Source organism: Artemia sp. Qi Xiang Cuo, chromosome 13 (assembly GCF_049724085.1).
Source record: "Artemia sp. Qi Xiang Cuo chromosome 13, ASM4972408v1, whole genome shotgun sequence".
In the NCBI taxonomy this organism is placed as follows: domain Eukaryota; kingdom Metazoa; phylum Arthropoda; class Branchiopoda; order Anostraca; family Artemiidae; genus Artemia; species Artemia sp. Qi Xiang Cuo.
Genome location: NC_142806.1, coordinates 17,398,040 through 17,418,434, shown reverse-complemented (window position 1 = coordinate 17,418,434; position 20,395 = coordinate 17,398,040).

Below are 20,395 nucleotides of genomic sequence, written 5' to 3'. Positions count from 1 at the left end.
GAAAGTATTTTCGGCTAACATTTGAGTGAGATGAGATGTTTGGTAGACATTTTGTATTTTTGAGTAAATTCAAGTTGCTAGAACAATTATGTTTCACGGTAAAAGTGAATATAATGCATGTATCCAGACTACAACATGGATTAATGCAGTCATGAAGCATATTGAAGAAAATGGATTGACTCAACTTATGAAACAAGGGTATATATATATATATATATATATATATATATATATGTTAATTTTCTGACAATAAAAATATTTTACAATATTTTTTTGGGTTTTCTTGTTAGATGTTTAGTTGGTTGCTTACTCCTCTTCTTGGGGAACCAATAGATATTGAGAATGTGGTCAAACATTTTTTGGCTTTGTTAGTTTAATCTGTAATCAGCAGCAGGAGTGTCAAGAACAAAAAATGGATGGATTTTTGAGAAACAAAAAATCATGTGGAATCTTGTGACTTTGTAAAATTTTTTTAGTCTAAATGATCAATTTCAAAAGTTATCAGTGCAAAAGAAAATATTCTCTCAAGGAATGCCTGACAATATCATGGTAAATGATTCTCCATTTTTGGATTATTGCATAATACTTTTACGTCGTGGACCAAACACATTTAATCAATTTATTGAGATACTAAGTGAAATGAAACAAAATGATACTGCGGATTTGCTTTTGAACACTACCTAAGCGTTCATGTTCCCTTGTTGATTTAAGACTCTATCCGAAAATAACAAATAAGTCAACAATTTAAAAGTCCTGTTTAAACAGGTATAATTGATTTTAATGTTACTCGATTGCTCTTTCTCTCTCTAGAAGTAAAAAGAATATTCATTTTTTTCACAAGCCTTTTTCTATTTGGTGGTATAAGAGTCAACACTGAACAATGTTCTTCACATGTTCACTATGTTTATAAATATTGGGCACTTTGTTGTTATGTGAGAACTGTACTAGTGTTAATGACTATAACGAAAAGTGTAGGTTATGCAATCCATGTAACTTGCATTGAGGATGTGTTGTGATGTGTTGTACAATTAAGGATTGTAATTTCTGTATTGAAGAGGTTTGGAACTCTCACTAAAGGGTAGCTATGCTCCAATTGGCATTATGATAATTTTGACCAATGGGAAAATACTTATCCTGGTATGATTTGAAAAAACCCTAAACGTGATTTCAGTTCATTTCTACGAGACTTGTGTTGTCATGGATTTAAATTGTTTTGGGGAGAAGAATTTGGACCACAGAAACAACAAGAGGATATGGTTTCTATGTCATTGTTGTGAGGAAATGACAGCTATGATAATAAACCTAATGATTTTTATTTGGCTGTTACAGAAAGTGATTCTTCATATAAGAATACCATGTGTGACATTGTTTCAAATAAGCAAATTTAAAATTGTTAATTTTACAATATGACTTAAAACAGTATCATTGACTTCACAAAGAGATATAATAAAAATGAAGTTACATTATATTGTAGAAAATGTGACCCTGACTTTGCATGCCAAAATTAGTAAAAAGTGAATTCCAATGATCTACCACCACTAATTGTTGTCGATGACCACCTAATTGGTGAAGAGGAAGAAATCTAAAAGGTGAAGACAAAGGACTTTTTTATTGGGCATATATTACAAACATTATTAAAACACAAAATTCTTAGGGCACTGAAATCAAAATTACACAGATAGGACAGGATATTTTCTACTATGAAAACATTTAATCAAGGATTGTCTATATAAGATACGAGAAATTCATTGCAAGTATAGTCACGACAACAAAAAAGAAAACATAATAATGGATGAAAACCACAGCTTTGGGTTGAAAAATCTTGTACTTGCTCCCAATTTCGAATAATTCCCACTTCTTTCAAGTAAATTTTTGGTGTGAGGCATATAGAATGCATATGGTAGACCAAGAGGATCAGGAAATTCTATATTCTTCACTGTTTGAAAGATGCATACCCAAAGCCCCATCTGTACAGTCAACTGAGTACTATTAACAATGATAATGTTATTGCTAGCACTATGAATATGTTCAAGGATATCCAGGGGTATGCAATAGGATTCGTATTGGGACATGTATTGATGCAAGTTAAATACACTGATTATTTGATTTGTGTTCATGGTGTCAAGTGTAATAGAATACTACCGTCGGGGGGAATTTTCCAATAGGTTTCAAATTGATTTAGCAAGATTAATGCTACGCTCTCCATCAATGGCTCAGCAAAGTTACACTTTAAATGTACAGTGCATGTTGGACAATTTGTAGTTGGCTATATAATTTAGCTAGGATGAAAGTGAAAACGTTATTTGATGCCATTTTTTATGCTTTTTCATAATTTAGTAATTGCTTCCGGGGCTAATTGCATCTTGAGCCCTAAAAGGGGCCCCAAAGGTATTTTATATGAATTATGAAAGAGCACAAAAAAGTATCAAATGATGTTTTCACTCTCATCCTAGCTAAACTATATAGCCCACTACAAATTTATCATGAACTTTACCCCCCAACCCCTAATGTGCAAATATATACCCTGAATTGTCATCAGCAAATTTTCAAATCACAAAATTCAGGACTATTTTCGTTGGCAGCATTAAAAAAAAACACACAGTTAAATTGAAACAGTAGGAAAACGGTTTATAATTGAGATTGCTAATAAATGAGGTTTGAATTGTTATAAATAAGTATTTCTGGAAGATGTTACTCTTGAACAACTTCTTCTGAACTAGTGATATGTATTTAACCACTTTTCAATACCTTTACTAATATTGATATTTTCTTTGTGTGGTTACACAAATGAAATGCCTTTGGGGTACCTTTAAGGGATCAAGATACAATTAGCTCCAGAAGCGATTATTGAATTATGAAAAATCATAATAAATGCATCAAATGATGTTTTCACTTTCATCCTAGCTAAATTATATAGCCAACTACAAATTTACGCAATAGGTTGTTAATAGTACAACTTCAATCTTTTTGTTGATTTAACAGCATACAGTAAACAATTGACAGGAAGAAGAGATGTAGAAAATTCATTGGAAATATACAATTTCAGCTAGGCTGAGCTAAATTAACTTCAATGTGATTTTTTTTAAATAACCAACCTTTAGCTAAGCTACTACTTCGATTTTTATGCTCACCAAGCAAATAAGATTAATTTTTTACCATCTATCCAATTAAGCACTGCACCTTGCCCAACTTTAAAGAATTGTCACAAAAATTTACAGAATCTGAATTTATGTTATAAGAGAAATGTTTCCTCTTTGCTAGGGCCATAGAGAAATGAAATTTTCTTTTGGGCAAATTTGAAATTTCAGCTAAAATTGGCAAATCTTCATTCTAGTGTCGATTCATTGACCAAGAAAGCAGAAGGGAAATGGTAACCGGTCGCAAGTGCTGTAAGGAAAGTGGAGTAACCCTCTTTCAGTCTTTTCCTATCACTCCATGATAGAAAATCTCACCTCAAAGTGTTTTGCTAAAGATAATACCCGTGCAATAGTCAAATTACCTCCCAACCCAAATTTATACACTTTTTCATGAGAAAAAAACCACTTCGTCTCCAGAGTCTCTCCAAACTTATACTGAGGGTTCAGTAAAAGGCAGCAAATGTGGATCTACCTCTGTTATCCCTATCATTTCATTGGATATTTAAACCCAACTTTCTGATAATACATCCATCCTCACTGCAGAGCGTTTGGCCAAAAACAGGCTTTAAAGGTGGTAAATGTTAATTGACTGGCTTGCAAAAGAGTAGCATTGCTCTCAGACTCCAAAAACACCCTTCAGCTTATTGATAATATCCGATGGAGTGCTATGGACACTCACCTGAAGACAAACAAAGATCAATTACCCTGTCTCAAAAATAGCTTTATTAACATCAAAATAAAGCATATCCCAAGACATCAAGGAATCAAATAGAATGAAGTAGCACACCAGCTGGTCAGTAGTTCCTCGTATATTCCAATCAACCACAATTTGAAAGCCCAGAAATTCAGAGACATGCTTAGAAGAAGAGTTCCTTTAATAACAAAAGGCTGCTCCATCCTTATTTCCATCAAGGGTAGGTAATAGTCTTTACTATAGCAACTCTTTGATCTTGACGAATGAGTTTATTTGGCATAAGCGAACTAATCCATACTGCAGATTTTGCGAGTATATTCTAGAATCCCTGAACCACTTGATTTTTGAATGTCAATTCATCCAGCAAGAAGTAATCGATATAAAGAAAATCTTCAGTGAGGCAATCCTCGAGCTTGTCATTAACGTATTGCTCTTCTCAAGCCTACCAGCTAACGGCAAGAGATAACTATACAAAAGTCTATTCAACATCCTACAAAACAATATCTGTGGGTTAATAAGCAAAATTGTCGTGAAGACAAAAGGAGGCCATTTTGGACTCCAGAAGGCTACACATTGTTCCTTTTGGCTAGTTCAAAATCCACCGAAACTTATCCTTTCAGGTCTACTTAATAAAATAAGCCGTTCTTGCATTTTTGCTTTGTCACCTATTTAAAATTTTACATGCTCATACTTTGCTTTGATTGAGTTCAACATCCGGCTAAACATTTCATAAAAGCTTCACCTTAATACTCTTACATTCCATAGTAGCAATAGTTTTAGTAGCAACAATAGCAGTATGCGCATAGCACCTTCACTTTCTTCAACATCAGCTTCAACACACACAGAAAGTTTCAACTTAATACCATCAACTGTTCATGGAGAATTTCTGATATGTTCGCTTTACAAAAAGCGTAAGCATAGTGTGTTTTTTCGCTTTAGCTCTATACAGTTGCAATACATTCCAATTGTTCACCTTAACGGTCCTTAGTTTTAGTAGCAGCGGTATTTGGAGTAGCATTAGCCTTAATAGTAATTAATTAAAAAAAACTTTCTAAAGCATGCGTTTTTCAAAGAAAATTAAAGGCCATTCCAAACATAAGCTAAGCAGATAAAAATATCTTTTAAAACTCAAACTCAAACGGCCAGATACTGCTACTAAAGAATAAATGAAACCGCAAAAGAACAGAAATTAAATAAACAATCATAGCAAAAACATACAACAAGTAATAATATAAATGAATAAATAGATGTTAAAGCGGTTAATGCTTAGATTGAATATGAAAATCAAGCTTAAAACGAAAAAAAATATTTTCCTATTGAAGTATAAATGAAACTTAAAACGAACAGAAATTAATTAAACAATCAGTGCAAACAAACATACAATAGATATTAATGTAAACTATTAAATAAATCTTAAAACAAGTGAAACTTAAATTGAAAATGCAAATGAAGCTTGAAACGAACAAAAATTACTACAAACAAGAGTTTGGGTATCATCTCCTTCTCTCACTGTAAAAGTCTTAAACCTACTGCGTCATCTGTGTTTTACTGAAAACCAGTTTTATGACAAATCTTTTCTTTTGTACTTAATATTGAAAATAAACTTTAAAATTATACTGACATTTTGAGGTGATGAGCGTTCAGCAATTAATATCATTATACATCAAATATTCAGTTTAATTTATTAGCTCTTTTTAAAGTTGTTAAAGACGAATGCAGTTTCCCTACAAACAAGTGTTTGGATGCTGCCTCCTTTCCTAACTGTAAATAAAAACTAAAAGCCTACTACGTCATTGGCGCTTAACTGAAAACAGATTAAATAACAAATATTTTCTTTTCCAATTCTTAAAGCATTGAAAATAAAAATAAAATTACAGTGAAATAAATTCTTGAACTGATGGATCTTTCAACAATTAATATCATTATATATCAAATATTCAATTTGATGTTGTTTATACTTTCCAAGACTGTTCAAGACGCATATAGTTTTCAGTAAAGCGCCAATGAGGCAGTAGGTTTTAGACTTTTACAGGGATAGAAGGAGGTCATACCCAAACTCTTGTTTGTGGTGATTTTTCTTCGTTTCAAGCTTGATTTCCATATTCAATTTAAGTTTCACTCGTTTGAGATTTATTTTATAATTTACATTAATATCTATTGTATGTTTGTTTGCATTGATTGTTTAATCAATTTATGTTCGTTTTAAGTTTCATTTATACTTCAATAGGAAAAAAGGTCTAAGCATTAATCGCTTTAAGACCTATTTATTCATTTATATTACTATTTATTGTATGTTTTTGCTATGATTATTTATTTAATTTCTGTTCGTTTTGGGTTTCATTTATTCTTTAATAGTTATTTTTGGTCGTTTTGGGTTTGAATTTTAAAAGATATTTGTATCTGCTGAGCTTAAGTTTAAAATGGCCTTTACTTTTCTTTGAAAAACTTATTTTTTGGAAAGTTTTTTTTTTAATTAATTTTTGTTCGTTTTTAATTGCAAAAAATTTCAAGTTTTTAAAAATTCATTATTTCAAAATCAAACTTTAAAAAAAAATCAAATATTCATCAAAGTATTAAAACTGATATCAAAGTAACAATATCAAAGTGAAAAAAATTGGTTTTGTGTCAACCTCGGACTTTTTATTATTTGATATTTAAACTATTTTTAACAAAACTGCTATCTCAAAGCTTTTATCGAATGGGATTGGGGAAAAAGGGCGTGGGGGGACTAGATTAAGCTTTTGTCTCTTTTGACTCTTTAAAAGTGAACTAGAACTTTCAATTTTCAAACAAATGAGCCCTCTCTGAAGTTTATACGAGTATCCCTTCTATAAGAACCATATATATCCCTAGAATATAACTTACAACGCCTGTCCCTGGTCCCTGGGGGTTGTGTTGACCCTGGAGTTTTAATATCCGATGGTTGAACTATTTTGAACAAAATGGTCACCTGAAATTTTTATCGGATGGGTTTGTCCATCCGATACACCCAAAGATGTGGAGGGTGAGAGGAGCTAGTTGCCCTCCGATCTTTTTTCACTCTGAGAAAAAGAACAACAACTTTTAATTTCCATTCAAACGAACCCTCTGTGAAGTTTATACGAGCATACCTTCCAAAAGAACCATATATGCCCCCATAGCAATACTTACAACGCCGGCCCCGACCCTTGGGGGGTCTGTCGACACAGGAATTTTTCTTATTTGAAATTCGAAATATTTTTAACGAAATTATCATACGTAAAGGAGTTTTTGTTATATGATCTTTGAACTATTTTTAACAAAATGGCTTCCTCAATTTTTTTTGGGGGGGGGGGGGGCAGTTGCCCTTTGATCACTTTTGACTCTTAAAGAGGCGCTAGAACTCTCGATTTCCAATCGGATGATCCCACTTTGAAGTTTATAAGACGACCCCTTCTATATGAAGTGCCTCTGGGAAAAAAATAAATGGAGTGTGGGGGAGGCTAGCTGCCCTCACATCACTTTTGACTCTTATAAAGTGAATTACAACTTTCGATTTCCAAACAAATGAGCCCTCTAGGAATTTTATATGAGCATCCCTTCCATAACAACCATATATGCCCTCAGGGCATAACTTACAACGCCTACCCCTGGGCCCTGGGGGGCTGTGTCGACACCAGAGATTTTGTTATTAGAACTTTGAACTATTTTTAACAAAATGTCTATCTCAAAATTTTTATCTGATGCATTTAGGGCGTGGCGGAGGGGGGGGGGGCTAGTTGCCCTCCGATCTCTTTTGACTTTAGTTCTCTTTTAAAAAGTGAACAAAAACTTTCAGTTTCTAATCAAATGAGCCCTCTCCGAAGTTTATACGAGCATCCCTTCCATAAGAACTATATATGTCCCTAGAGCAATACTCAATTTAAAAACTCTACGAAGGGTAAAAAAACAGCATGCATGGAGTTTCACGAACAAAAATCAGCACGCAGAAACTTCCCCGAATGAAAAAATCAGCAGGCGATAAGTTCCATGAACAAAATATGTTTCACGATGAGAAAAATAATATACAAGTTCCGTGAACAAAATCAGCACACAACAAGTCCCATGAATAATATCAATTTCAGGAGAAGAAGAATGAGTGTAAAAGTTTCACGAAGAGGAAAATCATCAAGCAACATATTTCACGAACAAAAATCACCACACAACAAGTTTCATAAGCAAAAAAAACAGCATGCAACAAGTTCCTTGGACAAAATCATTTTTAAGAGGAGCAAAATCAATGTAAAAATTTCACAAAGGGTAAAAACAACATATATGAAGTTTTATGAACAAAAAGAAAAATCACACCGCATCAAGTGGCACGAACCTCAAAAATCAGAAAGCGAAAATTTTCATGAACATAATTAGTTTCGCGAGGAGAAAAAATCAATATACAAGTTTCACGAAGAAAAAAAACAGCACGTAATAAGTTTCACGAACAAAAAGAAAATCAGCATGCAACAAATTCCACGAACAAAAATCAGTAAGCAAGAAGTTCCATGAACAAAATAAGTTTATCGAGGAGTAAAATCAACGTACAAGTTTCACGAAGAGAAAAAGCAACATGCAATAAGTTTCACGGACAAATATCAGCATGCCAAATTGGAAATATTTTTGCTCATTCAATTGGAAATTCAAATGGCTAGTTCCCTTTTTAATAGTCGAAAGTGATTCTAAGCCAACTGACACCCCTTCCACACCGATCATTTTCCCAGACACATCCAATCAAAATTTTGATATCGCCATTTTGTTCAGCGTAGTTGAAAGTCCTGGAAATTATATGTTCAAGCAGGACACTCCCCCCACAGTCTTCAGTGACAAGGGTTATAAGTTATGCCCTGGGGGCATACATGGTTGTTATGGAAGGAATGCTCTTACAAACTTCAGAGAGGACTCATTTGATTGGAAATTGAAAGTTCTAATCCACTTTTTAAGCTTGAAAAGATATCGGAGGCTAGCCAACTCCCCCACCCCCAAACCCTTTTTTCCCAATTGCATCCAATACAAATTTTAAGATAGCTATTTTGTTAAAAATAGTTCAAAGATCATATAGCAAAAATTACGGTGTTGACACAACCCACCAGGGCTTAGGGCAGGCGTTGTTAGTTATGCCCTGGGGGCATATATGGGTCTTATGGAAGGGATGCTCGTATTAAATTCAAAGAGGGATCATTTGAATCGAAATTGAAAGCTCTAGTTCACTTTTTAAGAGTCAAAAGAGATTGGAGGGCACCTAGCCCCCCCCCCCTCCACGCCCTTTTTTCGCCTCACACTCATCCTATACTAAATTAGAAATAAATTATTATTTTTCAAATATTTAAAAGACAATTTAATTAAAACTCAGGTGTAAATCCCGCCCCCCCCCAGGGCTCGAGGGTCTGGGGGGGAAGTTATGCTTTGGGGGACTATATGGTTCTTTTTGAAAGGATGCTCGTAAAAAAATCAGAGATGGCTCATTTGATTGGAAATTGAAAGTTCTAGTTCAGTTTTTAGAGTCAAAACAGATTGGAGGGCAACTAGCCCCCCCCCCCAAGCCCCCTTTTCCCCAAATGCATCCAATAAAAATTTTGAGATAGTCATTAAGTTAAAAATTGCTCAAAAGTCAGATAACAAAAACTTAAGCGTCGTCACTATCCCCCAGGGCCCGGGGGCAGGCGTTGTAAGTTATGCCGTGGGGCATATATTGTTCGTGTGAAAGGGATGCTCTTAGAAATTTAAGATAGAGCTCATTTAATTGGATATTAAAAGTTCGAGCTCAATTTTTAATGGTCAAAAGAGATCTGAGGGCAGCTAGCCCCCCCCCCACGTCTTCTTTTCCAAAATGCATATGTTGAAAATTTTGAGATAGAAATTTTGTTAAAATAGTTCAAAGGTCAGATAAGAAAAAAATCCGGTGTCAATAGGACCCCCCAGGGCACAGGGGAAGGCGTTCTAAGTTATGCCCTAAGGACATGTATGGTTCTTATGAAAGAGATTCTCGTATAAACATAATAGAGGGCAAATTTGATTGGAAATTGAAAGATCTAGTTCACTTTTAAAGAGTCAAGAGAGTTAAACTAGCCCCCCGCGTTCTTTTTTCCCCAAGCCCGTCCGCTACAAATTTTGAGATAGCCAATGTTTTGGAAATTGTTCAAAAATTAGATAACAAAAACGTCCCCCAGAGCCCGGGGGATAGGCGTTGTAAGTGTTGTCCTGGGGGCGTATATGGTTCTTATGAAAGGGATGCTCGTATAAGCTTCAGATGGGGCTCATTTGATTGGAAATTGAAAGTTCTAGTTCAATTTTTAAGAATCAAAAGATTTCCAAGGGAAACTAGCCCCCCCACACCCTTTTTCCCCAAGCCCATCCCATAAAACTTTTATTATACCCATCTCATTAAAAATAGTTCAAAAGTCAGATAAGAAAAATTCCTGCGTCGACGGAACCCGCCAGGGCCTGGAGGCAGGCGTTATGGATATTGAGAGGGCTAGTGCCCTTTTTAATAGCCGAAAGTAATTGGAGGGCAACTAACCCCCCTCCCATCTCCACCATTTCCCCAAACACAACCAATCAAAATTTTTAGATAGCCATTTTGTTCAACGTAGTTGAAAGTTCAGAAAATTAGATCTTGGAGGATGACACTCCTCCCAGAGCCCTCAGGGCTAAGGTTGTAGGTTAGCCCTGGGAGCATATAAGGTTTTTGTTGTAATGCTTGTTTTAGAAACTTGAAAAAAGGCTCATTCGATTGGAAATTCAAATGGATAGTGCCCTTTTTAATAGTCGAAAGTGATTGGAGGCCAACTACCCCCCCCCTCACAGTTATGTCGTGTATTAACATAGTTTAAATAAAATACTTTACAGTCAGCATAACTAAAATAGAACATTCCAGTGTTCGAACCTTATTAATAGTCCGTAGTGATTGGAAGGCAACTAACCTCCCTCTCACGGCCACTATTTCCCCAAACACATCCAATCAAAATTCTGAGAATGAAATTTTGATCAACATAGTTGAAAGTTCTGGAAATTAGGTCTTTGCCAGGTTGTCGTAGAAACTTCAAAAAGGACTTATTCAATTGTGAATCGAGAGGGCTAGTGCCCTTATTAATAGTCAAAAGTAATCGAAGGGTGAATGCCCCCCGACGCCCATCATTTCTTCAAACACTTCCGATCAACATTTTGGTATAGTAATTTTGTTGAACGTATTTGAAAGGTCCGTAAATTATTTTTCTGAGTGTGACAACCCCCTTACATTCCTCAGGGCAAAGGTTGTAAGTTATGCCCTGGGGGCATATAATGTTTTTATAGGAAATTTTGTCGTGAAAAGTTCAAAAAGGGCTCTTTCAATTGGAAATTGAGAGACAAATTTTGATATAGCCATTTTTTCAGCCCATCAAAAAGGTCTGGAAATTATGTCTTTGAGGATAACAAATCCTCCCAGCCATAAGGGCAAGGGGTGTAAGTTATGCCTTGGGGGAATAGTTTTTTTGTAGGAAGTGTGTTCATATGAACCTCGGAGAGGGCTCATTGGATTGGTGATCAGACGCTTTAGTGCAATTTTTCAGAGTCAAAGTGATCAGAGGGCAGCTACCCCTTCCACCCTGCACATATGCCGTGTTGTCCTGAAATGCGTCTAATAGAAATTTTGAGATAGCCATTATATCTAAAGTAGTCTAAATATCATATAACAAGGCTTTTGGGGTTGAAACAAACCCCAGAGGTTAGGGGCAAGGGTTTTAAGTTATGTCCAAGGGGTATTTAAAGTTCTTATGGAAGGGATGGCTGTTTAACTTCAGAAGGGCTCAGTCTTTCTCCATGAAAAAGACTATGTCATTATAAACGAACAGAAATTAATGAAAACACTTTTTGCACGAAATAAGTTTTCAAAAAAGTAAAGAGCTCCATTAAACCAAAAATGAAAAAAAAAATAGAATCAAATAATCTACAAAGCATACAACTACCACAAATCAGCATCAATTAATAAATGAAACCCAAAACAAACAGAAATTAAAATAATTCAAACTGAAAACGAGCAGAAATTAACCTAAGTAGGGTTCTAAACTCTATGCTTTCTAAAAGCTAGAATATAAGTTGTAGTTTACTGAAAAAAACTCTTTTAATTGTTTTCAATTTTATAACCTTAAGAAATAAAAAAATAATTGAGATTTTAAGGACTAAACATCAGCATATGAATATTAAACTGACAATACACATTTTTTCAGTAAATTCATTTGAATTTTTTCTCAGTAAAGTACAATTTTTTTTAGCTTTTAAGAAAGCATATTAAGAGTTTTTTAACGAAAATGCATCTTTTTTTAGACTGGGATGTTATATTTCAGTCCCCCATCTGTCTAAAAATTCCTGTAACACCTCCACCCTAAATTATAAGGTGTAAAAACATATTACTCCAAGGCAATGCATGCCACCCTGGCAAACTATGGATGGCATACGGCACCCTCTGGCACTCCCATTATTCAAAAGGCATCTACAGATATTTTCATAAGAAAAGTATCTTTTAAATCGATTGATTTATGTTTTAGCCATCCACCCTCAAAATCATGCACCCATGACAATTCTTGTAACACTACCAAACCATTACTGCTCTGCGGCACCCTCTGACAAACGTTATTAAACGTTTTGCTTCAATCCGGTGATTGAAGTTTTTTGCAACCCAAGCATAAAATAATGCTCCACAAAACACTCCACACCATCACAGCTTTACGTGCCTGCTCCTCCGACATCCACGTAGAATCACCCATTCATCTCCCCTCTAGGTCATTTTCAAATTTTCTCACGGAAAATAAGCTCATGAATCTAAATTAAACACAGTTTTTTATTTTTGAACAGCAGGAACTCGAAATTTCATTGCTATAACGTGATGCTTCAAGCATTTCACGCCACAGTGCCACACTATTACTGGTACCCCCACACTATTAATGGAACCCTCTGACACCCCCTTTATCATTCCTAAGACATTTTTTGTTAAAAATGATGCTTCAATCCGGTAATTCAAGTTTTTGCAAGTCAAGCCTTCCACCACAAAACACTTCAAACCATCACAGCATTACGTGCCTGCTCTCCGGCATCCACGTGGAATCACCCATTCATTAAGGACATTTTCAAATGTTTCCTACAGAAATAAGCTCAAGAATCTAAATTAAACACTGTTTTTCATTTGAACAGCAGAAACTTGACATTTCATTGTTAGAACGTGACACTCCAAGCAATCTGCGCGACATTGCCGCACTATTACTGCACTGCAGCACTTTCTAAAACCCTCTTCATCATTCCTAAGACATTTTTCAGACATTTCTTGTTAAAAATTCTGCTTCAATCCGGTGATTCAAGTTTTTTTGCAAGCTAAGCCTATCATAATACTCCAAAAACACTCCAAGCCAACAGAGCATCGCGCGCGTTCTCCTCCGGCATCCACGTTGCATCCCCCACTCATTATCCCTAGCAAATTGTCAAATTTTTCCCCTGGACCCCTAACCTAACCATCGGAGGACCCTAGCAACCACTTCAACCAGACCCCAACTATCCAATTCAACTGGGGCCCCTAGTGACCGATTCCAACAGGGCCCCCTTACCACCAGAAGGCCCAGGCAGCCATTTCAAGCTGAACCCAAGCATCTAATTCAACCGGCCCTGGCAAGCGTTTTCAACAGAGGGGGCCCTAACCTAACCATCGGAGGACTCTAGCAAGCAATTCAACCGAAGCCCAAGCATTGTTCATAGCATTTTTAGCATGCGTATATTTGTCTGTGAAATTTATTGCATGTTGCTTTTTCTCTTTGTGAAACTTGTCCGTTGATTTTCCTCCTCGAGAAACTTATTTTTTTCAAGGAGCTTCTTGCGTACTGATTTTTGTTCGTGGAGTTTGTTGTATGCCGATTTTCTTTTTGTTCGTGAAACTTATTACGTGCTGATTTTCTTATCTTTGTGAAACTAGTACATTGATTTTTTCTCCTCGCGAAACTATTTATGTTCATGAAAAATTTTGCATGCCGATTTTTGTCATTCGTGGTACTTGATGCGGTGTGATTTTTCTTATTGTTCGTGAAACCTTATATGTTTTTTTACCCTTTGTGAAATTTGTACATCGATTTTGCTCCTCTTAAAACTGATTTTGTCCAAGGAACTTGTTGCATGCTATTTTTCTATGAAACTTGTTGCGCACTGATTTTTGTTCGTGAAACTTGTTGCATGATGATTTTTCTCTTCGTGAAACTTGTGCACTGATTTTTCTTCTCCAGAAACTGATATTATTCGTGGAACTTGTTGTGTGCTGATTTTATTCACGGAACTCTTATATTATTTTTCTCATCATGAAACATATTTTGCTCATGGAACTTATCGCGTGCTGATTTTGTCATTCGGGGAACGTTTTGCGTGCTGATTTTTCCAAACTCCATACACGCTGTTTTTTTTTACCCTTCGTGAAATTTTGAAGTTGAGTTTTTCCTAGTAAAACTGATTTTGTTCAAGAAACTCGTTGTTTCTTGATTTTTGTTCATGGAACATGGCGCATGATGATTTTTCTCTTGGTGAAACTTATACACGGATTTTTCTCCTCCTGAAACTTATATTTTGCATGGAATTTGTTGTGTCCTGATTTCATTCACGGAACCTGTTACCTGCTTATTTTTTCCCATAAAAGTTGTTGATTTTCCTCGCCATGAAACTTGCACATTAATTTTTCTCATTTTGAAACATATATTGTTCGCACAACTTGTCACGTGCTGACTTTTTATTCGTGGAACTTTCTGCGTGCTGATTTTTGTTCGTGAACCTTGTTGCATGATGGTTATTCTCTTCTTGAAGCTTGTACATTGATTTTTCTCCTCCTGAAACTGATATTGTTCATGGAACTTGTTGTGTGCTGATTTCATTCACGGAACATTTTGCCTGCTGATTTTTTCCATGAAACTTGTTGCTTGTTTATTTTCTCTTCATGAAACTTGCATATCGATTTTTCTCATAGTGAAACATATTTTGTTTGTGCAACTTCTCGCGTGCTGATTTTTTATTCGTGGAACTTTCTACGTGCTGATTTTTGTTCGTGAAATTTCATACATGTTGATTTTTTCTATACGTGAAACATGTACATTGATTTTTTCCTCGTGAAACTGATTTTGTTCAAGGAACTTGTTTTGTGCTGATTTTTGTTCATGGAGCATGTTACATGCTGTTTTTTGTTCGTGAAACCTGTTGCATGCTGGTTTTTCTCTTTGTGAAACTTGTACATTGATTTTTTCCTCGTGAAACTAATTTTATTCAAGGAGCTTGTTGTATACTGTTTTTTTGTTCTTGGAACATGTTGAGTGCTGACTTTTTGTTCGTTAAACTTATTGCATGATGATTTTTCTCACCGGGAAACTTGTACATTGATTTTTCTCCTCCTGAAAGTGATATTGTTCATGGAACATGTTGAGTGCTGATTTTATTCATGTAACTTGTCGCATGTTGATCTTTTTCTCTTCGTAAAACTCGTACATTAATTTTTTGCCTCCTAGAAAACATTTTACTCATGAAATTTATTGCATGGCGATTTTGTCTCCTCGTCAAACTAATTTAAATCATGGATTTTATTGCATACATATTTTTGTTCGTGGAACTTGTTGCATGTTGATTTTTTAGTTCGGGAAACTCGTACATTTTTTTCTCCAGATGACAAAAACTGATTTTGTTCAAGGAAGATGTTGCATGCTGATTTTCTTCGTGGAGCATCTTGAATGCTGATTTTTTGTTCATGATACAAGTTACATGTTAATTTTTTTCTCTTCATGAGACACGTACATTGATTTTTCTCCTCTTGAAACTAATTTGCTCAATGGAACTTGTTGCGTGCTTTTTTTGGACAACCTATTGAATACTGATTTTTGCTAGTGAAACATGTCAAATGTTATTTTTTTTCTTCGTGAAACTTGTACATTGATTTTTCTCATCGCAAAAGTTATACATTGATTCTTATCATCGTTAAACTTATTTTCTTCATGGTACTTGTTGCGTGCTGAACACTTGTTAGTGGAACGTTTTCCATGCTGATTATTGTGAGTGAAACTTGTTGCATGCTAATTTTTTTCTTCGTGAAACTTGTAAATTGAAATTTTTCTCCTCACGAATCTGATTATGTTCATGTAACTTAGTGCATGCTGATTTTTGTTCATAGAACTTGTTTATTCATTTTTCTCTTCGTGAAATTTATACATTGATTTTACTCATCGTGAAACTTATTTTCTTCATGATACTTGTTGCGTGCTGATCACTTGCTTGTGAAACATTTTACATACTGATTATTTTTAGTGAAACTTGTTGCATGCTAATTTTTCTCTTCGTGAAATTTGTACATTGAATTTTTTCTCCTCACGAATCTGATTTTGTTAATGGAACTTGTTGCATGCTGATTTCTGTTCGTGAGCATGATGGTTGTTGGTCTGAGACATTTTGCATGTTATTTTATTCTCTTTGTTTGAACTTATACATTGGTTTTTCTCGTCACGAAACTGATCTTCTTCATGGGACATGTTGAAAACTGATTTTTGTTCATGAAACTTAATTTTTAATGTTATCCTAGTAGGTTAACCTAACCTAAATCAAACAGGCTAGGTTAGGTGAAGTTAGGTTAGATGACATGTCAGCTAACTAACTAGACCTAACCTAGCCTGTGTAGGCTAGATTACAAGGATACTAGGTTACAAGTTTCAATCAATGTACCATCAATGTTTCCCGAAGAGAAAAATCATCATGCAACAAGTTTCACGAACAAAAAGTCAGCACGCAACATGTTCCAAGAACAAAACAAAACAGCATACAACAAGTTCCTTAAACAAAATCAGTTTCACGAGGAAAAAATCAACGTACATGTGTCACAAAGAGGAAAAATCAACATGTATGAAGCTTCACGAACAAAAATCAGCGCGCAGAAAGTTCCACGAATAAAAAATCAGCACGCGACAAGTTGCATGAACAAAATATGTTTCACGATGAGAAAAAGTAATGTACAAGTTTCATGAAGAGAAAAATCAACAGGCAACAAGTTTAATGGTAACAAATTAGCAGGCAGCAAGTTCCGCGAATGAAATCAGCACACAACAAGTTCCATGAACAATATCAGTTTCAGGAGGAGAAAAGACAATGTACAAGCTTCAAGAACAGAATAATCATCATGCAACGAAATTCACGAACAAAAAATCAGTATGCAACATGTTCCATGAAAAAAACCAGCACGCAACAAGTTCCTTGGACAAAATCAGTTTCACAAGGAAAAAATCAATGTACAAGTTTCACGAAGATAAAAAATTAACATATATGAAGTTTCAGGAACAAATTCAACACGCACAAAAGTTCCACAAATAAAAACTCAGCACGCGACAAGCTGCACGAACAAAATATGTTTCACGAAGCGAAAATTTACAAATTTTATGAAGAGAAAAATCAAAATCCAACAAGTTTCATTGAAAAAAAATCAGCAGGTAACAAGTTCCGGGAAAGAAGTCAGCACACAACAAGTTCCATGAATAATATCAGTTTCAGGAGGAGAAATCATTGCAGAAGTTTCACGAAAAAAAAATCATCATGTAACAAGTTTCACGAACAAAAATCAGCAAACAACAAGTTTTTTAAACAAAAAAAAAACAGCATGCAACACGTTCCTTGGACAAAATCAGTTTTACGAGGAGAAAAACCAATGTACAAATTCCACGAAAGGGTAAAAAAACAACAGGTGTGAAGTTCCACGAACAAAAAGAAAAAATCACCATGCATCAAGTGCCACGAATAAAAAAATGAGCACGCGAAAAGTTTCATGAACAAAATTAGTTTGGCGAGGAGATAAAATCAATGTACAAGTTTCACGAAGAAAGAAAAATCAACATGTAACATGTTTTACGAACAAAAAGAAAATCAGCATGCAACAAGTTCCACGAATAAAAATCAGTACGCGAGAAGTTCCATGAACAAAACCACGTCCCTCTCACGCTCACTATTTCCCCAAACACATCCAATCAAGATTCTGAGAATGACATTTTGATCAACACTTCTGACCAATATTTTGATATAGCCATTTTATTGAACGTATTTGAAAGGTCCGGAAATTATGTTTCTGAGTATGACAACCCTCTTACAGTCGTCGGGGCAAAGGTTGTAAGTTATGCCCTGGGGTATATTATATTTTTATAGGAAATTTTGTCGTAAGAAGTTCAAAAAGGGCTTTTTCGGTTGGAAATTGAAAAGGCTGTTTCCCTTTTAATAGTCGAAAGTAATCGGAGGGAGAATCATCTCCCCTCCACGCCCATCATTTCCCAAAACATTTTCAACCAACATTTTTATATGGCCATTTTGTTCAATGTAAATGTAAGGTCTGGAAATTATGTCTTTGAGGAAGACAACCCTCCCCCATATCCCTCAAGGAAAGGGTCGTAAGTTATGCCCTTGGGGCTTATAAGGTTCTTATACAAAGTTTTGTCCTAGCTGCTTCAAAAAGGGCTCATTTGATTGGAAATTGAGAGACTAGTGTCGTTTTTATTAGTTGTGCGTAATCAGAGGGCAAATTTTGATATAGTCATTTTGTTCAGCCTATCAGAAAGGTCTAGAAATTATCTCTTTGAGGATAACAAATCTTCCCAGCCCTAAGGGCAAGAGTTGTAAGTTATGCCCGGGGGCATAGAGTTTTTTTTTATACCAATTGTGTTCATATAAACCTCGGAGAGGGCTCATTGGATTTGTAGTCAGACGCTTTAGTGCTATTTTTAAGAGTCAAAGTGATCAGAGGGCAGCTACCCCCTTCACCCTACCCACACGTCGTATTATCCTGATTTGCGTCTAATAGAAATTTTGAGATAGCCATTCTATTCAAAATAGTCTAAATATCATATAACAAGGCTTTTGGGGTTGAAACAAACCCCAGAGGGTAGAGGCAAGGGTTATAAGTAATGCCCAAGGGGTATTTAAGGTTCTTATGGAAGGGATGGCTTCTTAACTTCAGAAGGGGCTCAGTCCTTCTCCCTGAAAAATACTATGTCAATATGAAAAGAACAGAAATTAATCAAAAAAACTTGTTGAACAAAATAAGTTTTTCAAAAAAAGTAAAGAACTCCATTAAACCAAAAATGAAAAAAAAAATAGAATCAAATAATCTACCAAACATACAACTACCACAAATCAGTATCAATGAATAAATGAAACCCAAAACAAACAGAAATTAATATAATTCAAACTCAAAACGAGCAGAAATTAATCGGAGTAGGTTTCTAAACTCTATGCTTTCTAAAAGCTAGAATGTAAGTTGTACTTCACTGAAAAAAACTACTTTAAATGTTTTCACTTTTATAACTTTAAGAAACAAAGAATTAATTAAGATTTTAAGAACTAAATTTCAGCAAATGCATATTAAACTGACAATGCACATTTTTTCAGTAAATTCATTTGAATTTTTTACAGTAAAGTACAATTTTTTTCTAGCTTTTAGAAAGTATAGGGTTTAGAACCCTACTCAGACTAATTTCTACTCGTTTTGAATGTGATTTATTTTAATTTTTGTTTGTTTTGTTTTTCATTTATTTATTAATACTGATTTGTGGTAGTTGTATGCTTGGTAGATTATTTGATTCTATTTTTTTCATTTTTGGCTTAATGGAGTTCTTTACTTTTTTTGAAAAAGATATTTTGTGCAAAAAGTTTCTTTAATAATAAGAATAAGAGTTCATGGCGTTAAGAAATTTTTTTGATTTAATCGATCGCTAATAATTGGTAAAGAGTTATAGTCTCTTCTTGACCTACAGCCAATATTTTGAAAATCATTATTTCAGTGACCAAAGGATTTTAATTTGAATGACCATTGCAACTTAAGTGAGAATTCCCTCGGGGCTGTAGATTTTCTTATTGATATTTCATAGCAGTGACCTATATGATATAGGTCAAGATCAAGCAGTGAGACTATAATTAGGACTATTTGATATTTATAGGCAGTTACGCTGCGATAAAGATGACAGGAGAGAAGTAAACAGAAGAGGGATGAGAGAGTTGTCTGAAAGAGCTGTCCAAAGTTATCACTGCATCCAAACATGAGGCTCACGCAATAGAGAATGCGCTTCGTAGCTCAAGCACCATTAGCGCTAAGGTTATGCCCTTAGGAATAATTAAACATGCCCCAAACGACTGACCTCTGATGACGTCAAGTCTCTTGTGCCAAATTGTAGTGAAGCAAAGCAAAGTGGCTCTACCAGATCTTTCAGGCTGAAATTTGAAACAAAAAAGGATTTATTACGAGCAATGAAGTTACCATTAGTGATCAGTTTCAAAACAATTCCCCATTCCAGACTTTTTGTTTCTACCCCTTCGATGCTATAAGTACCAATCATACGAACATATTTCAAGTACGTTTATAAACGAAATTTGTTGTTCCATCTGTGGAGAAAAAGGTCACCGAAGTTCTAAAACAGCCCCTTGCCAAAAACCGATAATGTGCTCTTTGCAAATCAGACAACCATCCATGTTACAGTTACAAATGCCCTATTGAACAGGCTCTGCTGAAAGGTAAATTTAATTCAAAATGATATTCAGATGCCGTATTTTGTCGTTTGAACATTAA